At 35.2% G+C, this 14,595-nt stretch overlaps 1 protein-coding gene across 1 annotated transcript in view; it reads left to right on the top strand.

Moving 5' to 3' along the window:
- Positions 1-6,276: 6,276 nt before the first annotated feature.
- LOC108365685 (calcium/calmodulin-dependent protein kinase kinase 2-like) overlaps positions 6,277-14,595 on the top strand; it is a 33,028-nt gene continuing 24,709 nt past the window's right edge. Inside the window, exon 1 of the mRNA XM_017619799.1 lies at positions 6,277-6,326. The gene's annotated coding sequence lies outside the window, so the exon portion shown is untranslated. The remainder of the gene's footprint in view (positions 6,327-14,595) is intronic.

Genomic DNA, 14,595 nt, shown 5'->3' on the forward strand with positions numbered 1-14,595 from the left:
CATATAAAGTATATCTTCCATACCTCTGATTGTTTAGATGCGATTTTTTATATAAGTATGTAACTCCTCTATCGATGTATGCAGATGTATTCAAAAGCAGTAATCTGTCAAAGTAAAATTTGCAGATGTTCATGAAAGGTATGAAGCCTTCGGCATAGCCGAAGACAGCGCTGCTCTTACTTGTTTTTAAATATAATTTTCTCTCCGACGCTTAAAACTGGTAGATCTTTTGCATGTCGATCATAATAACGCTTTTGATTTTGTTTACTAATCTTCCCTGTACTTCCACCTCTTTTAGTTCTTTTCGATGCAATAATGCTCCCGAAATAGGTAGCCGATTCTTAATCAGCCGGCCAAAAAATAAGTGAGACGGGGACAAACACATACTTGCCACTGGGGTAGTATTGTAATCAAGAATTCGGTACTGAAACCTTTCTAATTCGGATGCCTCATAGCAACGCTTGAGAATATTTTTGGCATTCGCGACGCCCTTTTCAGCGAGACCATTGCTCTGAGGATATCCAGGGATTGAGATCTTGAATACAATATTTGAGTCGTTTGAGTGTTGCTCAAATTCACGTGAGTTGAACGGAACATTATCACTTTTCATTTCATTTGGGTATCCATAACAACTAAATATCTGATCTAATGTGTCTATCACATGTCTAGCCGTTTTTTCCTTTAGCTTACGTACTATTATGAACCCCGAATAAGCGTCAATTAATGCCAAAAATTCACAGCCAGCATATTCGAAAATATCGGTCGCCAGTCTATTAAAGGGATATTTAGGCGTTTCTTCCTGCAATAAGATCTCTTTCTGATTAATACGAGTGAATTTTTCACAGACTTTGCAGCTTTTTACTAGTTTCGTTATATCATCTGTCATTCCTGGCCAGAAAAATTGTTGTCGTGCACGAGCTAGTGTCTTTTCTACGCCTAAATGTGGTTCATGAACCAACTTACAAATCTTACTTTGCAACTTGGTAGGAATAACCAAACGATGGTTCTTAAAGAGGAGTTTGTTTTCATAATGTAGCTCATCTTTGTATCTATGGAATGATTGGCTTAAGTCATCAACCTGATGATATCCAGGCCAATCTGACATGACATATCTACAGATGCGGCTATAACATTCGTCCTTGTTTAATATTCGTACATATAAATCGTAGTTATCTTTAGATAAGCAGGCCTGTCGAGTTAACGATTGAACCATAATTGAGATACCCTGATCAAGTTCTTTGGAATCAGACAATGACGCCCGGGATAAACAATCAGCAATTAACATTTCTTTCCCCGGCTTATATACGATTGACATGCCTGGATATTTCAATAGTCGCAAAAACATCCTTTGCAGACGAGGAGTAACATCTTCAATGTCCCTCTTTACTAACGTTTCTAATGGGTTGTGATCCGAATTCACAACAAATTGTCTTCCATACAAAAAATGATTAAAACGCTAACAGGCAAAAACTATGGCAAGTAACTCCTTCTCAATTTGAGCCCATTTTTGCTCACATTTTGAAAGCGTGCGTGATGCATACGCAACCGGTTTTCCTTCTTGAAGCAACACACTTCCTAACCCATCTTTTGAACTATCAGTTTGAATAATTATTGACTTGTTAGGATCATAAATAGTTAGCACTGGTGGGCCGGAAATTGATTCAAGAAGGCTATTAAGTTCAGTCGAATGGTCATCAGTCCATTTCCATTCAACGTTGTTTTTTGTTAAATTCCGCGAGGCAGCTGATTTTTGAAATAAATTAAGAATGAATCTGGCCAGAAATTTGCACAAGCAAAGCAAACGTAAGACATCAGTTTTATTCCTAGGTACTGGCATTTCTTTTATAGCCCTAATATATTTGTCAGTGGATTCCACGTTATCGTCAACAATAATGAACCCCATAAATATAATTTTATTTGTGCGATATTGTATTTTTGAACTGTTAAATTTCACATTATTGGCAAGCGCGCGCGCAAGTACCACTGATAGCGTTCTATCATGCTACAAATATCAAAAATAAACTCAAAATATACTTCAACACCTGGTATATCACCAAATAACTGAACCATGTGCTTCTGAAACATTTCAGGCGCGTTATTTAGTCCAAATGGCACACGATTCCATCGATACCGGCCAAATGGTGTCTTAAATGCTGTGAGATCGGAACTTTTCCTATCTAACTCCATATGCCAAAATCCGTTGCATAAATCGAATACTGTAAATACGCGCTTGTTCGATAAACGACTTATTATGTCGTCAAACGTGGGAATTAAATAATGTTCTCGTTTTATACACGCGTTCAAAGGTTTAGGATAAAGACAAATGTGAAGATTAGGGTTCGAACGATACTATCGATATTGAGTAAGCATCGATATTGAGGGTATAAAAATGAGTACTTTAATAGTCGATACCTTATTTGGTGATTTTACTCGATACTTTGCAAAGTACTCGTAGTATCGAATACTTTTTAAAAAACACACTTTTTAAATTTTTTATTCCATTGGCAACCCAATTTTCCTTGCTTATATGGATTACTATCATTCAATTTTGTCCATCACTTAAGATAAACTGAAATTTCGTGTAGTCTGTTGCATAACATAAACCAAATAAGTTAAAGTTTAATAGCCTTATTCATAAAAAAATAAGGTAGGTTTATAAACCTCTTATATTTTGTATGAATAAGGCCATAAAACTTTACAGAAAGTTCACGAAAATGCAGAGTTTTTAGAAACTTTTTGGGTATACAGTTTTCGAACTTATTCAACTCTACGTGTAGCCTACTACCGTTAACTTTTAATTCAAACTTACACAATATTATACTAAAATTGAATAGGCTACAAAAACGAATACCCAAAAAGTTTATAAAAATTCTTAATAAAATTTGAAATTTGTGAAAGTATATATATATATATATATATNGTGTAGCCTACTACCGTTAACTTTTAATTCAAACTTACACAATATTATACAAAAATTGAATAGGCTACAAAAACGAATACCCAAAAAGTTTATAAAAATTCNCTACGTGTAGCCTACTACCGTTAACTTTTAATTCAAACTTACACAATATTATACTAAAATTGAATAGGCTACAAAAACGAATACCCAAAAAGTTTATAAAAATTCTTAATAAAATTTGAAATTTGTGAAAGTATATATATATATATATATATGTATGTATGTAAACATGTACATTTATCGTTAAAATTACTTCCAACGTGAAAGTAAGTTCTGCAACAATGAAATATTTTAAATTTTTATTGTTTTAACTTCAGGAAATAACTAGATATACGATAGAAGAATAAAATAATTTTAGTATCCCAAAAAACGTATTTTATTGAGTCCGATACTGAGTAGTATCGATACTTTTTCCCTGATACTTTTAGAGTATCGATACCATGAACTCGATGCCAGAATGAGTACCAAAGTCTTAAATTTCAAACCCTAGTGAAGATCACCATTTGGCTTTTCAACTAATTGCAAATTGTTGATCCAGTCGGTCAGATAATCAACAAAACTAATCACTCCTTTCTGCATTAATTCCAGTTTGTCTTTTCATTTCTTATGAAGACTTAATGGAATACGCTTTTTATAGTGCAGCAAAGGAACAGAGTTTTCTTTCAAGACAATTGAGCATTTACCTGGTAATACGCCCAAACCATCAAACAGTTTTTTGTTTATTTCAATAAACTCCTTGACATCAACGGGAAACTCCGCCCCAATCGCATCAATCCTTTGAACCAATGCCATTGCAACGCAAGAATCTAGTCCTAATATGGGCTCGAAATTGTCGTCAACAACCAAGAAGTTGCAGCTATGATTTCTTTTATTTCCGACATCAACACATGTTAATTTAACTTGACCAAAAACGTTTATTCTATTAGAGCTATAATCAACAACATCAAAATTTGTATGCTTTGAAAAAGCATGAAATTAAGTGGAATGCAATTAGCATCGGAACCGGTATCAATTTTAAATTCAATGGGCCATTTTCCAATTATGAATTTCTTCCTCCATCTGATGCGATCCATGTTTATTCTGTTTGAATCAAAACAACTACTTAAGGAACTAGTTCTACGTGTATTGCTAATCGGATTAGCATAAACTACTAAACTATTACCTTCATCACACCAATTGACTGTGTGAACTGCTTTACCATCACGGTTGGCGATCCATTTACCAGACGACCGAGCACTATCTTCCTTCTCATTCGATATTGATTTGCAGAATTTTTCAAAATGGCCGACTTTTTGGCATGATCGGCATTTAATGTTGAGCGCTGGGCAAAAACGACGATGTTGACCGTTGAACACTTGTCCACAATTGTAGCATTGCCGTTAAATCGCAGCAACCGTCTCTCGCTTCTTTTCCACAGATTTGATTTCCACTGGTATTGATGCCCCTCGATCCAACATTTGTTTGTTTTCCGATGCCGCTTCAAAAATTTTACATGTCTCTATAACTGATGACAACGACTCATTTTTTGAGTCAAGCAACTTAAGTTGTAATTTTCTATCATGAATACCGATGACAATTCGGTCCAACAGAACATGATAAAAACATAGCAAGGTATAACCGTTCTCTCAATTTGTCGGCCATGATTTTTTTTTGAAGTTTGCCAACATTTTAAAATCATATAAAAGTGAAAATAAAAAATTGAAATTGTTCGAAATTGTTGTTGCTTGAGATTGAAAATGAAAATGTGTGTGTGAGTTTGTGAGTAAATTTAAAAATTAAATTGTTTGGAAACGTCAAGAATCTTAAAAGTGATTCTCAGCGGTTCTACCTTACTATATTTTTATCATGCAACAGAATACGATCAGCATACGTTGTTTTACAATTTTAACATTCAAATTCGCAAAATTGTATTTGTGTGCGAAGTGCGGTTTCATATTCAGCAAATGGTTGTTTTTCTTTTTGCGATATCAAGTTAAACTTGAATGCCTCCATCGTTGTATTTTTCTTCGGCAAACAGTATTCGTCAAAAGCTTTGATGACACTATCCATTGTACGAATGTGTTGATTTGTAGGTAACACATTTTCACCACTACCGCCACTGTCGCAGCTCCCGTTATTAGGGAACAATGTATTAAATATTTCCACGCCTCGCTGACCAATCAGCCACAGATACGTAGCTATCTTGTTTTGTTCGGATTCAGACATATTGTTGTTTGCAATTAAATATATGTGACCTGGTCTACGAAAAGGGAGCTACGTGCGAAAACTAGTTTTCTGTGAAAAAGCTGTTAAAAGTAAGCAACTCGTTTCGTCAGTTTCTCATTATCTCGTTAATTGTTCTCCGCGCCGGACGTCCAGTAAGTGTTGTTGTTGGTCCAGTAAGTGTTGTTGTTGGTCGGAATATTATTATAGTTTTATTATTATTATTATTAATTTTATTATTATTATTATTAATATTATTATTATTTTTAGTACACTTCTAAGCAAGTTAGGATTTTCTGCTTTTCACCACGTGAAAAAGCATCTCATCTTCCATCCGAATCAACCAAAAAGTGAAAATTGATTTTTTGACACCTAAGCCCCCTTTCCGTAGACCAGGTCACATATTATGAACTTTTGCTTCCATTTTGGCCATCTCTGGCCAAGTCGGAGCAGTCCAATGGTTGTGGTAAACGAAAATTCAAAGCTGATGTCATCTTTAAAAATTTTTCACTTCTGACACAATGTTTTACGATTTGTGTTATCTTTATTTGGTCGTCTATTTACTTAGACAATACAGGCGCTAATAATCTCTCCAGCTTACAAAAAATGTGCTCTTATACTAGGTTTACATATAAGTAGATTATCCTCATTTTCGAGCTTAACACCCTAATCTGTAATTATAACAAGGGATTAGCCATATAAAATTCGACCCTTGTTAATCTGTAATTATAAAATAATCTCAGATTTAACCGATAACTTTTCGGTGTACATCCTAGTTTTATCGATTGTTTTTGCGAAAGAGAGGAGAAATGCCAAATGTAAAAGTAAACAAAAATGTACGCTAGCAAGTAAAAGAGGTTTGTAAAGGTATTTTTAATAAAATGTTAAGTTAAAATATATTTATATTGCTTATTATAGCAGAAAAACGTGATCACGGTGGCACAGAGAAGAAACATAAATTTTCCTTGAGATATGAGAATAACAAGCACAACAAATTTGACGGCTAATAATCTAAGATTTGCCTGTGTAAACGGGGTGATTAAACAACGAGCTTTGATTGAGATAATATTGATATGTGAACATAGTTTTAGGGAAAAATACTTAAGTTTTTATATCTAGAGATGAACCACCAAATCCGATAACATTTTAGGCTCTTATGATTAAGGTAGGTTTACATGACAAGCAATATTATACTTAAGGCTAAGTCACACTTCACTCTTTAGAACAAGTATGTTCAATTATTACAGTAATGAATAGCTTTTAATTAGTTTTATTATTTGCTGAGCTCACCTTTTCCAACTTTTGCAACTAGCAGGCAGTCACAATTAATTATTCACCGCTGTCGGTGCCATAAGCTATTAAATCCATTTTGTTGTTGGATTCCATGCGCGAATGCGTTTTCATATTTTGAGGCCTATGAACGCAAATGTTTAACGTATATTGCATGCCAAGTCCCACTCCTCAATAGATATTAAATTCGCCTTGAATGGATTCTTATTTGACTTGTGAACTTGGCAGTCAACTTTTTCACATTCCATTTTATCTTTATTTCGCTGCGTGCTAACTTTGACAATTTTCACAAAAACCAAATAAATGCTGTTGTTTTCGAGCTGAAGACGGCGCATAGAGGAGTATTTGCATTGTAAAACCGGTTAAAATTATTAGGTGTGTCTTTCTGCTAAGTAGTAAAACAACGCGGAGTTTAATCATAATAAGCCGCTATATGAGGAAAAATAATTACACTTTTCCAAGCAAAAATAGAAAAAAATAGTTTTTTCAACAGATCTTTAACCATGGAAGGTCATGGTTCGTCGTTTCGACGACGCGAGTTTTTATTTTACCGTTATCGCTGTTTTCCTTTGTTTGTATAGTGCTAATTTTTCGTACAGCGCTAGTCGGTGTTGTGCTGTTGATGTGTGCGGTTACTTAGATTCATGCGCTTCGTGTAAGTACTTATTTTTTAAATGTGCGTAGTCAAAACGACGAAGGATGAACTTTGTGTATGTTTTACGTTTATGTTTTCAAAGTAATTTTCCTAAGGGTTTTTTTTTTGTTTATATATTTTACTTGTGCAGTTATAATACACGATGAATGCAACCAAAAGTTATACCGACGAAGAAAAAAAAATTGCGCAATTTGTCCCCCTTCTAAGCGACGCATAACAAATCATCCTGTGCAAAATGCCAAAAAAGTCTCTGTGGAGAGCATAAAATGGAGCTTTGCGCCTCTTGCACAAAATGAGAACTGTCGTATCTAAAAGTTTTTTCCTTTTTTAGTTCATAGTATTATTAAAAGAAAATACCCCCTTTAAATGAACTATATGTACTTTAAGTAATTTTTTTTTATATTTTCTAATTAATGTTTTGTACAAAAATCCAAATGAATCAGAGCTGTGAAATCTTGAATTACAATCAAAAGACTAAAGAAATAGTACTTGATTAAAAAAAAATATAAACAAAACGAACGAAAAACACAACACTACGAACACTAAAGATGGCACAACGCCGAAACCGGTTTGTCTCCAAACCAAATTTGACAAGGGATGACGGATAATCATTCCACACTACATCACACTCCTACCCTGTCGGAAACGCCAACAACGAAAATTAGAATAAACAAAATAATGTGAAAATAATAATTTTTGTGCATTTTGATACACATGTTAATTAAATAACGCCTTTTAGAAATGCCGTCATCGAATCGACGAAAGTTGACCTTTGCGTTATAAAAATAATGCTGACCTTCCAGGGTTAACAAATAATATTCGATAGCTATTTCTTAGTTAATTCTTACCTCATTAAAGGTCGGACCTACAGTTTTTTAATTATTTGAGCATCGATTCTCTTTATAGCTAGACATTGAACATTTCTGCTGGAAATCCCTATTGAAGGAGCCTACTCTTTGACTTTAAATAGCAAAAGAAGGGGACGTAAGGGACAGTTTTAGCACAGAAGTTTTTAACCAAAGATCCAATGTATATACCTATGAAAAAAAATATTGCCCGACAAACAAAATTACTGTTTTTTAAATGTTTGCTAAAAATAAATTTTCCAAAGAGCTTCATTTGAAATGATGGCACCGAATATAACATCGAGAGCTAATCACGAAAAAGTGGTTTAAAATTATAGTGCACACTTTCTTCTTTCATGTCTAGTAGTTTTTTTTTAAGATTGGACCACAATATTATAATACAGAAAGAAAAAAAAGATCATGTTAGAAGCGGGATCTTATATAACTGCCCATTGATAGCTCGGTTATATAGCTTACGAAATAATAGGTTAGACACTTTTTTTATCAAAGTAGATAAATCTGACTTTTACCTGTTTTGTTACACTAATACTCCCTATGTGCTGAAAAAAATACTACCTTAAATTTGTCATTTTGTTTGTCAGATATACATTCGCATTCGCAAAAGCTCAGCATTGATTATTGCGAATGCGAATGTTAAAATTGATGCGGAAGCTCCGCGGTTGCGAATGTAAATACGAATATGCGCAACAACCCTGGTTTGGATAAGTGATGCGCGATATGGGGATTTTTCGTTCGCACTGAGTTCAGTGACTACGACTTTTCAATAACTGTGATTTTTGAATTGAAGAAGGTCAATTGCCCCAAAATTAAATTTGTTATATTTAATACTGCAACTATTTAGAAGTGCATGGAATGTTCAGTGGCGCGAGAGCGCACAAAATCATAAATTAATTATACTTATATATAATTATCGTCGTTTAAAGTAACAAACCGTGTATCGTCGTTCTGCAAAACCATGTAACTGACATTTTTTGCCAAAAATTGGATTTGCCCACCTCAGCTCTTGGGTCAAGCCAGAAAGGCGAGAATTTGAAAAATTAAATCACGACTTTTTTAAATTAGTGGTATTCAAAATAATTTTTCAGAAAAATTTTAGGTTTTCATAATTCAAGGGTGCCAGGAGCTACAATGCGGTGTAGAATGCGATCCTTTCGTGCATAAACTGTCGGGAAATTAACGTCGTGGAAGAGTTTTTAAAGATAAATTTTTAAAAAGTTAATTTCCGTTCCCGGATTTGATATTGCGGTTAAAACGCCTCCATTCGAACGACATTACCAAGCCAGCGTAGCCGCTGTATTTTAATTCGAGGCAGTATGTCTATATCGCAATTAAGCTCATACGGCTCATCGACTTATTATTTTACGGCCTTGTTTACCACCAGACCCATTCGCTTTTCTTCCTTATCCAACTTGGAAAAGGCGGAACGGACTTCGTCTTCTTTGAAGCTGATGATGTCGATGTCATCAGCATAAGCTCTTGTAGTAAATTGTTCCTGAGCGGTGCAGGTCTGCAGTTCTTATTGTCCACTTTAGGTTAACAAATTTCACACGGGGGATCGCCATGTCTGAAACCACATTTGGTATTAAACGACTCGTTGTGGTCCTTCCCTATTCCGACGGAACAGGCGGTATTGCTCAACGTCATTTCACACAGTCATATTCGTTTCGCCGGGCAAAAAGTCGACAAATAGATAGTGAGTGTTGGTCCGCTTCTCGAGTGTCTTTTCGAGATTGGGGGTATTGAATGCCTGGTCTCCTATAGATTTACCAGGTCTAAAGCCATACGGAGTCGGCGTAAAATTGTAGGTTCTGCCCTTTGTGTGACAACATCAGTCTCAACAAATACTAACATATGTATAAGCACCAATCTATTTAAAGTCACGCTGCAAAGGCCTAGTCAGTTCATTGAAGTAAGCTTCATAAAATACGCTAAATAAAACCTTATAGAATGCACTTTTGGTCCATCATAAGTTATGATTCATAACTCAGCCTTCATGACTACACCTCCAACAACGCAGAGAGGCTGATCGGCTTCGCAGAGATATTTCCTGCTTAAACAAGAAATTGTCCGTCAACCAATTTTTATCACAGTCTCTTCTTGTCACTGCGGAAGCGATAGTTGCATGGTTCCGCGCGCCGAAGGGAAGAAGGTGGGAAGAGAAACAATGCAAAGAGTGATTTTGGTTCGTTCGGTTCAAATCGGAGCTAACAACTTCCGGACATTTATATCCACGTATCCTCTGGGTAGCGGCCAAACATCCGTATCGGAGTGAACTAAAGTGGGAAGGCATAAAACTTAGCGTGCGCTGGGTTTGGATGCCGACACGTAAACACTCCACCTAATGAAAAAAAACAAAAGGCGGATGACACTTCCTCTTTTTCATTTAATTTCATTTATTGAGTCTATGATTATATAAACCTTACAGACCAGATTCACAAGATTGACTTAATTAAAAATGTATGACTAAGAATATAGAGATTTAATCATTGAGCCAAAACGAGATCTCGGGAGGGCAAAATCTAGATTAAGGCTACTAAATATTCGATTAAATTCAATGAGGGCTCTAGCAATGGGGTCAAAGTAATGGTAATTAGCTCTAATTAGCTTGACATGAAACGGATACTGAAAGCGTAGTGTCCGTTGCGGAACATTGAAACTTATCAGCTCAAGTAGCTCCGGGCAATCAATGAGACCAGCAATGATATCATAAACAAACATCAGTGAATGAATGGATCTTCTCGATTCAAGTGACTTCATCCCTATTAGCAAATAGCGGGAACTATAGGGGGGCAAAGGGGCTGTGAAATTAAATGGTTTGAGAGCGAAACGAATAAAGCTCCGCTGCACTCTTTCAATTATATGGGAATAATTTGAATAGATCGAATTCCAGATTAAGGAAGCATATTCCAATTTTGATCGTGCTAAGGAATTAAATAACATTTTGCAGGTATACGGATCGCTAAAGTCCCTTCCATAGCGGCGAAGAAATGCTAAGTTAGAGTAGGCTTTAGGGATAATATAATTAATTTGATTCGCAAAGATAAAACCGGAGTCAAACATCACTCCAAGATCCACAAATTCACGAACAGGAGAAAGGCTAGCACCAAGAGAATATGTTGACCTAATAGCGTTTAAATTTTTAGAAATGGTCATGTGAAAACATTTCTTAATATTTAGAGGTAATTTGTTTCTTGTACTCCAATTAGCCAAGTTATTAAGATCGTCTTGTAAAGACAAAACATCTGAAAACCAAGTGATGCTTCTAAAAATTTTTAAATCGTCAGCGTAAAGTAAAAACTTTGAGTGCTTTAAATAATTTCCAATGTCATTAATAAAGAGGAGAAACATAATTGGGCCAAGAATACTACCCTGTGGAACCCCAGAAGTGGCAATAAAGGCGTAAGACTTAGTATTTTCAATTTCAACATGGGAGATTCTGTTGGAAAGATACAAACTAACCCAGCATAAAAATGTTGAGTGGAACCCTAACCGTTCCAGCTTGTGCAGTAAGATACTGTGCGTAACAATATCGAAGGCCTACGAGAAATCTGTATAGATTACATCGACTTGAGATCCGCTCATGAGCGATGAGATACAGAACTGAGAAAAGGAGGCAAGATTCGTGACTGTCGAGCGCCCACAGACAAAACCATGTTGATGCGGGTCAATTATTTCTTTGAAAGCAAAGAATAATTTCTCTTTGACTATTTTTTCGAATAGCTTTGAGCAATTTGAAAGCTTAGGGATAGGTCTGTAGTTCATCACTTAGGTTTTGTTGCCAGATTTAAAAATTGGTGTAATCGCACGCACGCAGAACGATGAACTGCATTTCTTAAGTAGATATGAAGAAAGTCCGTCTATATCACATTTCATTGTGGTTTGTAGGGCGGAGATGCCATTAATAACATCCAACTTACTGACCACAAGAGACCCAAGGTCAACACTTTGTGAGGTATCAACACTAAGCATACTACTAGATGGGGAAGTAGACAAAATTAGATTTAAAAAAATCCGTAAAAAGACTCACGGAGTCAAATACGCACTCAGATTGCAATCCATTGAACGTCACGCACGTAGGAATGTTAGAACAGCCTTTTTTTGATCTAATATATTTCCAAAAAGATTTAGGATTTCCTCTTAACTCATCTTCATACCGGGAAATATATTGCTTATAAAGGAATTTGTCAAGAACATTAAAACTAGTCATATAATGAATATATTTTTCTTTTAAAGATACATCATTGGTGGCTTTGAAAAGATTAAAATATTAAAGGTGCTGGCCCAATGCAGGCTTGCTTTGCTTGCTTCGCTGCGAGAAGTGTCAACAATTATTTGGAATATACTAAAACGTATAAAGACTGGCCAAATGGCAGCTTTTCTTCACTTGCTTTAAGCGCCTCAAAGTTTGAAATAAGCAAATGTTTTATTTGAAAGCGTTTTGTAGGATTTTGACAAGGAGGTATGTTCCTTTCAAAATACATAAATTCAAACAAAAATTTGCTTACTTAATTTAAAAAAGTCACAGAAAATGCAGGTAATTCGAAATTAAATACAAATTATTCATTGTTTCTATATTTATATTTAACATATCTGCTATCTTATAGTAAAATGATGCAAAGCCCACATTTACAAATTTTACACGAGAGGAAAAACTTGTATAGCTCTTTTCATCAAGTAAATCGCTTTTTTAAGTTATAGTTTTTCTTAGTAAATGTAGATATAGATATATATGTATCATTATTATCATTTCTTTTAAATACAAACATTATTTTGCATTAATTTAAAAATAAATCTGAAAGTTTTTGATAAATTTTTTAGAGTTTTCTAGGAAATAATTATTAACGTTAAGGGAACAGACATTGACTTTTCAACCAGACAGCTGGTTACTTTGACAGCGTTCCAAGCCACCATTCGGCCAAGCAAGTTTTCAAAGTAAATCAAAGCAAATTGAAGTCAGCAAGGCGCGCAAAGCAAGCCTGCATTGGGCCAGCGCCTTTATTCCTCTGATTCTTTAGTCTCTTTAAGTCTCTAGTATACCAGGGTAGCTTATGAATTCGTGCAGGGCGAAATGAAAGATCAGCACTAAGAATTTCGTAGATTTTCAGCAAGAAATCATAAAGCAATCTGCGACAGTTTTTGACAGAAAAATTGAATTCCAATCTACTTCAAGGATTTTGGAACTCAGGGAGTCAAAATCGGCATCATCCCGAAAATTAAAAGCCATATTTGTATTAGGGCTGGACACTGGAACAAATTCGATAGACTTTAGAGAAAGAGATAGGGGGACGTGATGCATGTCAGATTTACAAATGGGGAAGGCACATTCAGTAAGATGAAAAGTCAAATTTTGATCAACAAAAATTGGATCTAGGATATTATTAAGCTGATTGAAAAACGAGTTTATTTGAACAAGGCTGATACTGAGCAGACTATCTATGAAGTTAATTTCATAGGAGTTATTAATATTCGTCGGTGTTAAGATGCCATTACCTAGAAGATTGGACCAGTTAATTTTATTCAAGTTGAAATCACCTAGAACACAAAAATGACACTCATTATTTTCGTACAGGTTAACAATGTTATTCACATGCTCAAAGTATAGAGAATCTGTACTAGCTGGCGGAATGTAGGAAACACACACAAATATCTTGCCATGATTACCATGGATACATACGCAAAGCTGGTCAAGAAGAGAGTTATCATTTTCAAGCTGAACAGCAGAGGAGCGAAATGATCGATTAACAGAAATTAAAACACCTCCTCCCCTATGACAATTTATTTTATCTGCATCTCTATCTTTACGATAAGTAAAGAATAAATTGGGATCAAAAAATTCCCCATCAGAGAAGTTATTATTCAGCCATGTTTCGACAAGAACATATACATCGAATTCGCAACGAGAAGTAGCCAAGAAAACATCTTTAGTTTTAGTTGGTATTCCCGAGATATTTTGGTAATAAATATTAAAATTTTTTTGTTGTTCATAATATTAGTTCTATTAGCATTCAAGCGATTTTCATAATGTAAGCTACTCTTTCTGAAAAAAGGGAAACGGCCGAACATTAATCCCTAATGGCCATAAATTAGCATCTAAGAGTTTACTATAAAAAGCAGGAGAGACTCCAATTTTGAAATTAACACTGTTTAACTCATTAAGCGAGGCGTCTTTCTTAAATAGTTTAAAACAAGAGATACTATAATTGCTTGCTATGCCAAAGTGTTTGGCGACGTAAGAGATAATATTATCAGTGGTAACATTAGGCTTGAAAGAAGAAATATGGAGCCACATATTTTTTACAACAACATCAAGTTCATTAGACGCATTTTTGACCATAGTCTAATCATGGGCATCGCTAAGAGCAGGTGTCGTTTGAGTAGTTGCGCCAGCATCAGCAGCAACGCCGATTTCAACGACATTGATAGAAGTATTAACAGCAACGGCTTCGTTCGGAGTGAGAGTAGCAGTAGATTGGGCAGGAGAGACTCTCTCATCAACTGGCAGTAGCGAGCAGGCATTGATGTCACCAGCAGCAGCGGAAACAATACAGAGCAGTGTTGCCGCGAAACATTTTTAGCGGTAGCTAAATTCAGGCTAAAAAAGGGCTAAAAAAGACCTAAAAATC

The sequence above is a fragment of the Rhagoletis zephyria genome, unplaced genomic scaffold, assembly GCF_001687245.7.
Source record: "Rhagoletis zephyria isolate East Lansing unplaced genomic scaffold, Rhagoletis_zephyria_1.1 Rzeph_scaffold_01956, whole genome shotgun sequence".
NCBI lineage: Eukaryota > Metazoa > Arthropoda > Insecta > Diptera > Tephritidae > Rhagoletis > Rhagoletis zephyria.